The 15,381-nt window shown below is 40.4% G+C and overlaps 1 protein-coding gene across 2 annotated transcripts in view; it reads right to left on the bottom strand.

The window, feature by feature from the left end:
* Nucleotides 1-14,611, bottom strand: part of Palld (palladin, cytoskeletal associated protein) — a 374,662-nt gene extending 360,051 nt beyond the window's left edge. For both annotated transcript variants that reach the window (XM_087900784.1, XM_087900785.1), the window contains exon 1: nucleotides 14,463-14,611. The gene's annotated coding sequence lies outside the window, so the exon portion shown is untranslated. The remainder of the gene's footprint in view (nucleotides 1-14,462) is intronic.
* Nucleotides 14,612-15,381: the final 770 nt, after the last annotated feature.

Here is a 15,381-nt window from a genome sequence, read left to right as displayed (position 1 = left end):
AAAGAATCCACCCACTCCCAGAGCTTTGGCAGAAAACAAGAACAGGGAACCCTGGAAACTGGAAAAGAAGGTATCTCTTTGAGGAGACAGTGACCTTTTGGCTATAGCAACCGGGAACACTTGCAGCGCTAGAAACAGCAGTTTGGGTGTCTGCAACAGAGACAGAAGCCAGATTTCTAGAAAAATATAGAAAGTACAGACTGTATGTGCCCTCAATGGCTTGGAGATTTATAGAGAAGAGAAAAGACAACAAGAAGGTAGTCCCAGAACCTAAAGGTAGACTCCAGTGAGGAGGGAAAAGTGTTTTATGTTGTTGTTTTTAGCATATAGCATTAAATGTGTTTAAATGTTAATGGAATTACTGAGCTCGTAGGGGGGACGTGAAGCATGTGTGTTAAGAAGTGAGGATGACTTATAGCCATTGCGTTTAAAGATTTGAGAAGATTATAATACAAAGGGGATACTCAGCTTCAAAGGAAAAGACTGGAGAAAGAGAGAGAGAGAGAGAGAGAGAGAGAGAGAGAGAGAGAGAGAGAACAAGAGTGAGTGAGTGAGAGAATGAATATCTGTATAAATCTGTAACTTTAGCTTGAAATTGCTGTGCAGTTGAGAATTTACATGGACAGGAGATTCTTGAAATACTGGTCAGGAAAGGAAAGAGGTCCTAGGAGGATGATTTACCGGCAGGGGTGGGGGTCTTAACTGAAGTTGGATGTGATGTATTTATGGTGTCATTAATTGGAGTGACCAGGATTTTCTCTCTAACAGAGCTCAACAGTCCAAGGACAGGACTAGGGACAGCAGACCCAGGTCTTGACATTCAGGTGACATGGAAGGAGAGTGGGCACAGCCACTGAGAAATTGGTATTGCATTGGGATTCCTGGGTGAAAGTCTAATTTTAAGATTAACAGTCTAAAGGCCCAGTGGAATAATTTTCGCGCACAGTTAGAATAATGAAGAGAGGAGCTCAGGATGAGGTACGGGGCAGGGTGGTGCTGTTCCGTATCTTAGAGAGAGAGCTTTTCAAACTGAATCTTGGTTTCAATTTTTAAAATAATAGTGCTATTTCTTTTTAAATTAATAAAAATAAGGTGTATGATGTGACAGTTACAGTAGCCTATGTTTAAAACATGGGATTGGAGTGTGTTTAAAGTGTGTGATAGGGATGCATACAGTAGAATCCTATAATGACCAATCATTACAATAGTCTTATCACCTTGTGAGGTTCTATTTTATTTCCTTCTTGCTGAGAACACTTAAATTTACCCACTTTGCTGAAGGTAGTCTACATACATACAGCCTTTTTTGGAATAGTGTCAGTGTTGCGTAGTTGAAACAATAGCACATACATGTGTATATATACACACACAGATGTATATTCCATAAAAGGTAGAGTTTATCTAGATTTTTGTTTTTAAAAATTGTCCACTACTGCTAAGAACATTAGCTACATAATGAATTCATACATAAAGACTAATAACAGTCAATGGTGACCTTACTAATAATAGTCATGACTAATGGTGGACCTCTCACCTGGAAACAGGCTTTGTACCAAGAATCAGTGTGTAGACTATTTTGCTCATGATTCTCACAACAAGCACCAGGTTTGAAAGAAGAAGACAGGCAGATCTGCAATAGAGAGCCAACACTCAGCCCTGCATGGTTGCGCATGCCTGTAATCCAGTATTGGGGAGGTGGGAGGCAGTGGCAGGAGAGACTCAGCAAGTCTGAGCCCAGCCTGTACTACTGAGAAAGTTCCAGGCTAGCCAGGGATCCACACTGAGATCCTCTGTCTCAAAATTCCCCCATCAAAAGAGAACCAAGATTCATGTCCAGTGAGTCCAGAGCTCAGTGTTCACCATGTACTTTAGCAAGATTACATTACAGTTTTGCAGGCAAGATTCCTAAACCACGTATCATATTAATAAAACAAGCTCTATCCATCACTAACCCCCTTACAATTTAGTATAAGAGGAGCACACTGTAATGCGTTTTAAAGCCTCAGGGAAATCATTATATAAGGAAGCTTAAAGCCAACTCAACGATGAGAAGCAGAAGATTCTCAGTGTCAAATGGGGAGTGTTTGCTGCAGGCGCACATGATCTCACCTGCTTACTGACTCGTGCTCGGGTTTTAAAGAGGCATCACCTGATGGGCCACAGTTATCAGGATTAGGTGCCATTTAAAAACTGCTTGCACAGTGAAAAGTGAAATAATAGCATGATTGCCTACCGGCTCCGTATTTCATTTCCAGCACAGTTGTTGTACATGCTGGAGCATGTACACAGTCTAGGAAAATGCTTGCTCGACGTGGAAGAGCAAGAGAGGTTTCCAGATGGCTCGAGTTCCCTGGAAAATTGTGCTTCAGGGACTTTTTGTGTCAGTCAACACCCCAGAATAAGAAGGGCGTCTTCAAGAGGAGAGATACACGGCCGCAAACATCTCCCTCATTCCCTTGGGACTCTGTTGGATGCTGAGACATGTTCTTTTCAATCCAGGGCTGTGATGAGAGAGGCAGGTTAGGAGGCAGACTGAGGAGATCCACCTCTATTACTTTTGCTCAGTAAAGAGAGAAGGAGAGAAACAGAAAAAAGAAGCAGCCAAGTGTTTCTCCTCCAGTGAGCAGCACAGATGTCTTGGGGAACAGAGGGATCCTCTGTAGCTTGTGACCTTTTCTTCCTCCATCTGCTTCCTTTTCTGGAGTCTGAGTTGCCTGGAGCCTCCCTTCTCTCCATCCACCCTCAGTTCTCTTTAGCTTCACTATCATCTCTCCTGAAATTCCCCTAAGCCACAATTCTTCTTTGATCACTTGGAATGTGTGCCGTTCTAGGTTCTTCTCCACAGGGTAAATGACTGCTCCATGGCCCTGTCCACGTTACTCACCATCAAGGTCCTCTCTTCTGCTTCCTGTCATAGATGGTAGAACACGGAGTTGATACCAGTTGTATATGGGTGACATGAAAGCGCTAAGGAGAATGAAGTGTGTCAGGAAGTTCTTCTTCTTCTTCAGGGATTTTTAACAGTATAGCATTAGGGATTAAGCAAATATAAAAAAATAACCATATGTAGAAGCAGGACAACTGGCAGCCATTAAAATGGGTTGAGCAATTTGCAACAGAGATTAGAGATTGTGAGTGAGACCGTGTTTATAAACCTGTCTTGTCAATGCCTTCAGTCCCTGTGGTACTCCTTGGCCTGTGTGAGAAGCCTCAAAGCCTATCTGGGTTAAAAGTGCCGATAGACAAGCTGAGGATGAAGATTCTCCAACACATGCTGTATGAATCTCACACAGCCCACTCCCTACCCTGTCTGCCTCTCCATCCCTTGGAGAGTCCACTGTGGGGGCCCACATTGTGAGTCCTGTTCCAACTGGACTAAAGGTAAGTGAGTGTGAGCTTACTTCTACTCTTTCAAAGCTGTTGACAACAGGTGTGGTCACAGACACCTAGGATGTGGTTATTTGGTGTTTTGAACCTTAAGATGGCCCATAGAGGTGGATCCCCTCCATTCTGACCAAAGATCAGAGAACTCAATCCTATTCCTGCCTCTTCATTTTAAAACAGGAGGTTTGACATAGGGAGTGGCTGCCTACAGGACACTTGGGCTAAGGTGTATTCACTGCATATCCTGCTCAAAACATCAGAATGCTTAGCTTAGGAAACAGTGGCATCATGTTTCAAATATTGAAGCAAGTAACTGTCTGGTTGTCTTCTGTGTCATGGTAAAGCAGTCTTTTGCCTTCTCCCTCCCTTTGGATTGGAATATATATATATATATATGCATATGGAAAATAAACACGGTTGGATTCAGTATTCACTGAGTTGACCTCCAGGTATTATTCTATGTCTTTATGTTTCTTTCGTATCTCTGCTTCTCCTACCTATTTTTTCTAATCCACACATCTCTACCCTGGAACATACGAACCTGTCAAGGCTGAACCCTGAAAATCCACACACTTTTACATTTTCATGAACAGTTCACCTGTTCAAAGGATTTGCTTAAATTCCATTTCCTTTGAAGAGTTTGTAGAATTCTTTGGTTAGTACAGTTTGATTCTGAATACATTGAAGAGTATTTTAGCATTGCACTTGTCTTGTTATGACTATATATTTCTTCTATTTTCCTTTTAGTCCCAGGCACTGAACCTAGGGCTTGAGTGTGCTAGGCAAGCATTCTATCACCGAGTTACACCTCTAGCTTCAAATAAATGTATAGAGATGCTGGAGACCCTTTCCTCCCTGAGGGATGAGCACCACGAAGGCAGGGAAGGGACTGGAGTCTTCCCACGGGTAGCGCCTACCACACTGGATCACAGTCTGCAATGAGGAAAACCTCAGGAATCTCTAGTATTGCAAACATGTTTTGAGCTTTGTTTGGGGATTGTAGGGAGAAAGAGGGAGACACAAAGGCAGGGGACCAGAGCTCTGTTGTCTCCCCTGCTCTCAGGACCAGAGCCCCGTTGTAGCATTTCAAATCTATTTTCTTCATTAAGTGGTCTTCTACTGTTGTTCCTGAAATTTAAAACTTCGCTAAGATGTTTTATCCATTTACTTCTTTGTGCCATAGTATGCGTATGTGGAGGTCAGAGGACAGCTACTGAGAGCCAGTTCTTCCTTTCCCCACGTGATTCCTGGAGATCAAACTGAGGTTGGCAGATTTGGAACCCTGAGCCATTCACTGACCCTAAAAACTCATTTCAAGTGTCACATATAGATGTTAAAATGTCCATGTAGCTGGGCTATGGTGGCACCCATGTCTTTAATCCCAGCACTTGGGAGGCAGAGGCAAGTGGATCTCTGAGTTCAAGGTCAACCTGGTCTACAGAATAAGTTCTGCAACAGCCAGGGCTACTCAGAGAAATTTTATCTTTAAAACCAAGCCAAAGCAAAACAAAAACGTCCATTTAAAGGACACCAAATAATAGTCATACATTGATTAAGATTTTAATCAGGCTAAACCTCTTTACTAATATTGTCATAATTTCTTTCTCCCTCCTCCATATTCTTCCTCGGTATTCATGGTAGTTACTGTGGTAGTGTGCTTTGATTATTGGAATTTTTCTAATATAAACTTTTATTTTGTCATCACCCAAATACGCCATTCTGAGAGTGAGGAGCCTGCTCAGCGAGTAGAGCAGTTGCCGTGTACACGTGAGGACAGGAGTTTAGGCTCCCAGGACCCCCGTCAAAAGTGCCTCGGGAAGGTCTGGTGACTGTCACCTACAAACCAGCACTCAAGAGCCAGAGATAGGAGAGTTCCTGAAGCATTGGTTTGTTATACTAGCTGATCAATGAGTTCTGGGTTCAGTTAAGATACCCCATTCTCAATCATTAAAAGCAGATATAGATGGAGGAAGACAATCCACATCAGCTTCAGAACCCCCCTCACAGACACACACAGGAAAACACACACACACACACACAGACATACACACATACACACACTACACACATAGACATACACACACACACATACACACACATCCATACATATATACACATATACCACACACACACCACACACATATATACACACTATATACACATGCACACATATGCACACATACACATACATTCACACATATACCACACACCACATGCACACACACAACACACACACACACACACACACACACACACAATGCTATGCACACGAGGGCACACCCGGATTTACTTGTGCTCCCCCATACAAGTGAACATACTACCCCAAATACACATAAAAATATTTTGTTCATAGAAACCTATTTTTAAATAACAGTAGCCTAAGATGTTTATTGAGATACAGACAGAAACAAAGAACAAGAGGCAATAAGCTAACAGAAAATGATTATATGACCTTATTCATTTCTGCTACATTTTGAATTTTTAGTGTCCCATTTTGCATTTTTTTCCTCCATGTGTGTTGTGGTTGTTGGCAAGCCCAAGCAGTGTGTGTGTGTGTGTGTGTGTGTGTGTGTGTGTGTGTGTGTGTGTGTGGTGTAGATCATGTACTTCCTTCCCTTTGAGACAGGTCTCTCACTGGCTTGGAACTGAACCACACAGGCCAGGCAAGCTGGTCCCCAAGCTTCCAGTGGTCTATCTGTCTCTCCCTACTCACTGCCCATCACTGAGATTTGGTGTTGAATAATTCTGTACACTGTGAAAATGAGTTGCTCTCACTGTTAATAAAAACCGGGTTTCCCCATAGGTGGGCAGGAAGAGATTGGGAGAGATACCCTGGCACAGAGAGAATGCCAGGCGGAGGAAGGGTGGAGGCAGGAAAGTCATCAGAGATGCAGAGAGAAACAAGATGGACATGTTGGAATGAGAAAAGGTACCAAACCACATGGCAAAGCAAAGATAGGAAATGCAGTTTAATTTAAAATGTAAGAGTTATCTAGTAATAAGGCTGAGCTATTGGCCAAGCATTTGCAGTTAATGTTAAGACTCTGAATAGTTATTTGGGAGAGGGTAGTCAGGACAGGAAAACTCAGCCTCTAGAGATTCCAGGTCTTGAGTCTACTGTTTTACATGGATTCTGAGGGCCTGAGCTCACGTCCTCAAGCTTTTGAAGATTTTGAGGCAAGCACTTTAGTGACTGATGCATCCCTCTGGTTCCCATCTTATATTTCTATATTGCTTGTCATGTATTAGCATAGTTATTGCTTTAATTATATTTTAAGCTCCGTATTAGGAATGGCTTATGTATCTCATTTCAACATTAGCATATTACAAATTTTTAAAATTACTCTATTAAAGCTGGACTGTGGTGGTGCACAACTTTAATCCCAGCACTTTGGAGATAGAGGCAGTAAGACCTTTGTGAGTTTGAGGCCAGCCTGGTCTACAAGAGCTAGTTCCAGGACAGATTCCAAAGCTACAGAGAAACCCTGTCTCGAAAAACCAAAAAAAAAAAAAAAAAAGAAAGAAAGAAAGAAAGAAAAACTAATCTATCAGTGAATTTCCTATGCTCTCTTATTAGCCATTATCATGTTCTTCCCATTTAAAGTTCTTCCTTTAGTAGTCTTTGTAGATACATGTTTTGAATATATATGTGTGTATACATATATATGTATATGAATACATGTGTGTGTGTGTATTTGTATCTTTTCTCAGCTTTTGTTTATTGGGAAATATCTTTTTCATTCCTAAAGGATAGGTTTTGTTTTTGAAAAATTTATCATATATTCAGTGTTCTGCTTGCATGTATGCCTGTAGGCCAGAAGAGGGCACCAGACCTCATTGCAAATGGTTGTAAGCCACCATGTGGTTGCTGGGAATTGAACTCTGTTCCTCTGAAAGAGCTGACAGTGCCCTTAACCGCTGAGCCATCTCTCTAGCACCCCCTAGACAATAGTTTTTCTGAGTAGTGAATTCTTTGTTGATAGTTTTTTCTTTGGCACTGTGAAGAATCCCACGCTGCTTTGTTCTACACTATTAAGTTTCTATTAGGAAAACGGCTATCAGGTAAACTGGGACGCACTTACATAATTAATCTGCTTCCCTTCTCTCAAAGCCTTGAGTGTTTTTTTTTTTTAGGCTTTTTTGCCCTTGAGACCTTCATGTTAAGATGTCTTGGAGTAGAGTTCATTGAGTTGCATTTGACCTGTGACTCCTGACCTTCGTGTATGTGTGTGTGTGTGTGTGTGTGTGTGTGTGTGTGTGTGTGGTGTATTTGTATCTTTCCCCAGGTTTGGGAAGCATTCTTTCATTATTTCTATTTCCTCTCTTTGGTGTTCTCATGTCCTCTTTAAACTCACAGAACTGATCATCGCTGTCTTCATATTGTCCCTGAAGCCATGCAGGCCCTCATTGCCCACCCTCCCTCACACACTTTTCTTTTTTCTAATCATAAGTGTTTCGGTAGCCTGCCTCATGCCATTTATTTTTCCTTCTGTTTGAGCTCCCTCCCATGGAAGCTACTTTGCTCTTCAAATTTTACTGAGTGTATTTTAAAACTGAAAAATTACTACTTGATTTTTAAAATATTCTTCTGTCCTTTAAGTTTTTTTAGAGTATTGAAACATTTCTCTATTTTTTTCAAACTCCTTGAGCTCCATAGAAGCTGCTTCCAACTTGTTGAGACGTCTCCCATACTGGCTACTGATTGGTATCTCATTTGATGTGTTTTCTGGCCTTATTTTGATTATTGAGTGAGGGAATGGTTTTCTTTTAAAAACCTCAAGATGCGTGTTGTCATGTAATTTTGTCTGAATGCCATGTCTTTACTTCTGTCTTCCTACCCTGCCATTAGTGTCTGTCCAAAAATTCTAAGTCAACTGCTTATTTTCCATGCTTCTGTAATCACTTCTGTGTTTCACCACTGGATGGCACTGAGCTCCAGAATTTCCAGAGGTGTGTTGTAGTGTGTTGTCACAGTTTCAGAACAAAAGGGTTCCTAATACATTGCTGAAATATGGTTCAGTAAGAAACAGGGGAGAACCCGGAAGGAATAACTGGTACTTCAAGAGCTTCCCCTTTCCATCTCATCCCAAAATAAATCTAGATGTATCCATGGTTACACCTCTGTGGTCAGACATTATAAGATTCTGTTCAGCTTTGGGCAGTCTCCCTGTACTTGAACTACGTCCAAGTTCCTGTGTCATCATATACATTACTGTCAAAACCACTCACCTGTGCCCATCCCTGAACAAGCAGCTTTCCAATAGCAAGCAGTACAACACTGGGGTGGGACCAAGCCCCACACCGCCATGGGCTGAGTGTTGTTGAGGTCAGCTCCTGGCCCAAGATTGTTGTAACCAGTCATAGGAGATGGAAGAGAAGCCCAGCAGACTGGGACGGTATATCTACCTCTAGCAATACGTACAGAAAGCCCCTCTTCCCACAGATCCAGGGACTATAAAAGGTGTGGTATATGTAAGACTGAGATATGGCAGGTGAACCCATGTTCTGGTCACTCATAATGAGCTGCCTCACCCAGGAAAATTATCACCGAAATAGACCTTTACTCCTTTCCAGACTCCAATTCAAATAGTTTCTCTTGCCTCTGACACACCTGGAACACTGGAAGCTGACACTCAAGAGGCCTGTCACTCAGACCTGCACTGACAACACTGCACTCCCTAAAAGCTCTGTGCCCGTGGTTCATATCTAATCCGCAACAGAGACTTCTCACGGCATCTGTACCAGCTCTCTGCCTTGACTTTCAGTGTTGTTCCACTGAGCAGTGAGTCTCTTCAGCCTCTTATAAGAGTCATTTTGTCACATACACATTGCAGGACACGTGTAAAGATAAACACATACGTAGTGTAACACGTAATCTAACAGTCATTGTAGTAATTAACACTGAGGAGCAGAGGGGCTGGGGAAGGGATGCAGAGGGTAGCGGTGGAAGTCAGGTGACTTTGATCCCTGGAAATCACACTAAAAGCTGGCTGCAGTGGTGCACATTACAATGCCCGCACTCCTGTGACTAGATGGAAGACAGAACCTGGAGAAACATCAGAAAACTCACAGCTCAGCTCGCCTAGAATACACAGTGCAGAAGAAATGAGGGAGGCCTTAGCAAGGCAGAAGATGAGACCCAACTTTTGAAAGTTCTGCTCTGACTTTCACTCGTATGCCATGGCACACATGAGACCTCCCTCCCAGTAAGCAGAGAAACAAAGATTAAGGAAAAAAGGATGCCTGTGTTTGATAATGACCATCAATGCGAAACAGGAGTACTTCCTCAGTTAAAGTCAAGGAAGTTGGTTTGACTTGTAAATTTATTGCTATTTATTAAAGTCCAACATTTTGAAAAGACAAAAATGTATCCATCTATGTCACTGGCAGAACTTGATTACGGCAGAACTACCGGCATTTGCAAGTAAGATGTACACTACTCCCTCACTCAGAAATGTCTGAGATCGTGCACTGAACATTTATCTCTAATGACTCTGACTTTTATGGTTCTTACCAACATCCAAGGAAGCCTCAGAAGTAGAAAATTACTCACTCTGTTTTCCAGCAATCAGCAAGAGCTGAGCACTTCTGCCCATAAATCTGAAACCCCAAATAGTCGGAAAGTCTAGAATCTTTTAAGTGCTGACCTGACATCGCAAGTAGAAAATTCCCTAGTGTGGAATTCTGTTGTACGCATAAAATTGCATAAAATGATAGTTAGGAACATACTTTCAGGCTATATATGCAAAGTGTATATAAACCACAGATGATTTTGCATTTAGATTTGTGGTCCATCTCCTAAGTGCCACATTATGCATATACAACTATTTCAAAAATTGAAAAAAATGTAATATCTAAGTTATTTCTGGTTCTAAACATTTCACATTAAGGATACTCGTTGTGATATATATGACAGGGACACTAGCAAAGTTAGAATTAAATCTTGAGTTTAATATCTCAGCATCTAGTTAATAAAGTGCCTACCATGAGTGCCATTTCTCTTTCTAGGCCTTCTGAAGGAGTGACATCCCAACATCCCTTTACATTTTCCCCACTGCTGATCCTGGGAATTGGGGTTCAGGGATTCGGGCATGCTAAGCCTCCCACCACTGAGCTGCATGCTCATGAGCTAACATTGTAATAGAAGACACAAGAGAAGTGAATTAGGAAAAAAAATGTCAGGCTCTGGATTTCTTACACTTAAATGTCCTTTTCTCTTTCCTGGATTGACTTTGGACAAATATGCTCTGTGTTTATGGCATCCAGCTGCAAATAACATGCCATGTGATAAGATCGAATGTACTTTTCCTTTTAGCAGCAGTGGCTGTAGACCATGACGGATCGGAAAGACCACGGTTGGAGAAAAGGGTGGTGACTGCCTTAGCAAAGGTGGGGCTCAGGCTCAGCCTCCCTCAAACTGTACCTCAAAAGCAGTAGCTACTGCTGCCACCTCATAGGGCTTCGCAGGCAAAGCACTTGCAGGTAAATTTTTGCGTGTAGTCCTGGTGTTAATTTTCTGCTCTTAGCAAGCATTTGGTGCTGCAGGCTTTGGGAGGGCTAGCCAGTACCACAAAGCATTTAAGACACTCATCTACCTCTGATTACGAGCAGGCAAGTTCTCAGATTTCCTGCTTATTCTTAACAGACATTGCTTCCAAATGTAAACTCCTAGGATCACATACTGTATTAACTTCCTGTGCATCTTCCACTCATTTTGTGAATTTTATAGCGCTTCATTTGAAGATTATTTATATATGTAATTCTATGGCTCACAATCTGTCTTTGAATTATTATCATCAGAAGTCTGTGGAATCATGGATATATACTATACTATACTACAAAATATAGAACATATGGTGTTTATAGTTAAGATTTTGTATTTGGCACATGAATCCTAACATACGAAATCTTAGTGTTACAGTTCTAGTATTTGGGAAAACATTTACTTCTGAAATCTGGAATGTGCAGTATTTGTATATATGCATGAATAGCATCTATATATATTAATATGCAAATGACAGAAAAGATAGACACATCTGTACGTTTTAAATAAACCTGGCTTTTAGAGTTGCTGACTTTGATGCAAGTTTATCTAAAAATTATATTCACAACACTTGGGAGAATTCTCTGTCTTGTGAGTAAAATATATGGATATATATTACATATTATATGATATATGTACACTATATATATATATATATATATACATATTATATGTGTGTGTGTATTTGCAGAAACCTTTCTGGAATAATACTGTTGACGCAGGCAGTAATGACTGTTGATTTAAGAATCGTATCTCACATTTAAAAGAACGCCGGAAAGACAAGTTACACACAGCCAGCCAGTGTAGGGTAGAACAAATAGGATTTCCTTAACAAACAATAGAAACGGGGCTTCCCAAGGCTGCTTCTGAGTTAGACATTTTCCTAGTAAATCATCTAACCCTGTCGACAACTGGCGGAATATGCATCATCTTTCTACTTTAGTATTTTTATTACTCAAAGCTGAAACAAAAAGTCCGAATATTTGACCCAATATGTAGGTAGCTCTAGGAAATGGCAGACTTAGGACTGAAACTTGCATGTCATGGCACAGTCTCCTCTTCTCCTTGGAGACAGCATGCCTAATTATCTCAGGAATTTAGTTAAGAGGAGAATGACTGTTATCTGTTGAATGCTTTAAGAGACGCCAGAGAGTTGCTCGAATCCAGAAAGCAAAGCCGATGTCAGAAAAGAGACTGACTCCTAGATAATTTAGTTTTGTCTGCTGTCACTAGGTGCTCTGGAGCCTTCAGAGAGGGACAGAGATGTTTCAGTAATCACATAAAATGTGCATAAGAATAAGAATAAATAGCTGGGATTTGGGAGAATGAAAACTAATCAATAAATTCTTCTTAGCGCTATGACGGCATTTGGATGGAGATGGAAAATTCAAGTCTTAATCTTAGGGAATAAATTCTATCGTAAATGATTTTGACATTTAAAGTAAGCATCCTCATTTATTTGTTTGTAAGCACCTAAAAGAAATGGTAATTTTGATTAAACAATTCAATGTTGCTGGCATTATTAATAAAATCTATCTCTGAAGGTCACTTCAGAACAAAAGCTGTGGTTTATTTATATTCCGTTAGAACCATAGCAAATCCTTAGGCAAATTTCGTGTTTATTTCTTTCTTCCTATATATTTTTTGTCTCTCTTTTCTCTCTCCTCCTTTCTGTAATATTGTTGTTGCAAAGAGCCCTGCAGGAAAAAACGCCAAGTGGGAAAAGAGTCATAAGATCTTGTTTGATGCAAAATGACTTTAACTGGATAATCATTTAATAGATACACAAGCTCATTTTCATGATTACTGGATACACTGTCGTCGCAGGAAGATATCTCAAATGTACTTCATGGTTTTAAATACAATCTGCCTCCCAAAGTAAGACATTATTTTAACTTCAGGGATAAAATCTGACAGTTCTATCATTTCCAACACATATAACATGTTAATGGGAAGATTTGGGTTCCCCATGCCCTCTTTTATTTTATCTTCTTTATATTGAACCTATTGAGAATAACTGTATATTTTTATTTCTTATCCATTCATTTTTCATTTAAATTCGAGATGAATTTACTAACTATGTTCCTATGTTCTCTACTATGATGATTGCAAATTATAGTCAGAATACTTTGTTTAGTGTTTGTTTTCTTTGCTTGAATTTCACCAGGGCATGGGATTTCACTCTCCATGGCCTTGATCCCTAGATGGAGTCCAGAATCGCAGTGTCCTTCAAAGGCTCCTGACCACCTTGTTGAAGCACTGGGAACCCTTGCCCTGGCCTTACATGTGTACCAGTTGGTATATCTTAAAGAATTAGGTCATACGATTTTGTGAATACAAATATTTCTTCTTCACACTATTTTAGGAAGAAGAAGAAGAAAAACAAAATAAAATAAACTAAAACAAAAAGTCACAATGGTCCCAGGGTGATCAGGAGCCTCACTATCTTGTCAAGTGTGATGTGTGGCAATTTAAATATCCACTTTCAGCTGCGGAACAAAGAAGCCTAGACAGAGAGATAAGGGGACCCAAACTACGCTGGATTCCAGAACAACAGGACTGGGAATGTGTAACCACGTGTTATAAAGCTATCATGGCTGGATAGGACCCCCAGACCTTCTCTCCAGTTAGTGACTTCAAAGTTCTGAACATTTGAGCATACTATTAAGTTCCTTTGAGAAATAGTTGAACAGTATCCTTATCATGTAAAAAGAACTTGATTTTGGTATACACATCAATTGAACAGAGTTTGAATAGTTCTCTATTGCCAAGTAATAAATTTTTGCATTTGACGATAGTATTTACACTAGAAGGTAGCCAGTATTTTTAGAAAATGCTAAAACGTAATATGAGCCTGAAATAATTCTGCACTGGCATCATATTTTGGATTCAAGACAGTTTTCTCTGTAGCTTAACAGCAGCATGTTACAGGACTGTGTTCTGGATCTTTATATCTGACAGAACTCACCATGGATGACCACAGTCAGAAGTATTTTATTCATATGTATATCAAAATTATTTTGTATTACCTGGTGTTACTATGCCAACTAATTTGACTATGTCCTGTGAGTTATTTTAAAAAATCTTTCAAAATATGACTAATAACTCAGAATGTTATTTAAACCTAAAGTCTATTATTTTAATACATCAGATTTTGGCTTAAATATGAATGAGGGTCAAGATAGCTACAGTTTCATTGACTATTAAATATAACACATGCACAGTCTTGACAAATTTGACTCCATTCAGAAGCATATTTAAGCCTTAAACCACAATGATTTAACACACCTAACATTATAACCCAAAGGTAGTTTATGACAGTGTGGGCAGAGAGAAATCCAGCAAAGTTTATGTGTTACCTGCTTTGGGAAATAAAATACAAAATTAATGTTACATTTCTTACCCTTGTGAAAGAAAAACCAAACCTTTTCCAAATGGTAACACGGTGCCAGACAAAGCTACTGAACTAGTTCCAGCTTTAAAAGTTCTGAAAATGTTGTCCTACTAGTAAGTGTGTTAAGGGTGCCGTACAGACCTTTCCAATGCTTGGTCAGTGTGAAGCCTCCCCAAGGTGACGGCCTTCACAGGAGCTTTTCTTCCTTCCCCTGGTGAGAGGAGGTTGGTCTTGCCTGTCCATTAAGGACTGCCTGGTCTGTGGTACTGAGACAACTGTGGCCTGAGACACTCGTCCCCTCTCTTACTCTACTCGGCTATATTTGGTAACTGAACTCATGTTTCAGCTGAACGCCACAATCAGGAATCCCAGGAGCGGCTTGGGAGGCAGCCCCAGATCTGAGGCTGGGTTCTTAGAAATTAACGCTCTTAGTGTAGAAGAAACCGTAGTTATGCATTCAATAAGCTTGGCATTTCAACATCTTCCACTCTGACTTTGTAGCTAGAAGTCACCACCTGGCCTTTTCACAAGCTCTTAATGTTTGCTGGTAAATTTTATGATTCCCAATAAAAAAATGGAACGTGGAAGGAAGAATCCAAGAATAATCTCCTTGTATGTTTAGTTTTTGTCATGTAGTGGGTTCTCCTAAAATAGTAAATCCAGTAACTATTTAAAAATTCAAACTTCTGCCAAATTGAGTGGAGATCACAACTGCTTTCTTACTCCATAATTAAAAATTGCCATGTGTCTACGGTGTATATTAAAGATACAGTCCAAGGCATAATGAGATGGAGACTAAATATAACAAATGTACAGCAAATGGACACTGAGCTGATACATCAAGAACATTTAGCAAATAATTCCCTGAAAAAACCAAACAAATGGGTAGTGAACATTTGTCTAAACCAAGCATGAAGCTTTCATAACTGTGGAAAATACTTCACAAATCCCTTTGTTAACTATTGTGCGGCAGCTCTCTATGGCCTCATCTGTATTGTTCGCTCATTAGTAACAAAGCGAGCCAGGGAGAGCTAACAGCTTCTCTTGCCCGAGTTCATCC

This window comes from Myodes glareolus, chromosome 23 (assembly GCF_982192425.1).
Source record: "Myodes glareolus chromosome 23, mMyoGla1.1, whole genome shotgun sequence".
Classification (NCBI taxonomy): domain Eukaryota; kingdom Metazoa; phylum Chordata; class Mammalia; order Rodentia; family Cricetidae; genus Myodes; species Myodes glareolus.
Note: the sequence above shows the minus strand (reverse complement) of the source record. Positions and strands in the feature narration are given on the sequence as shown.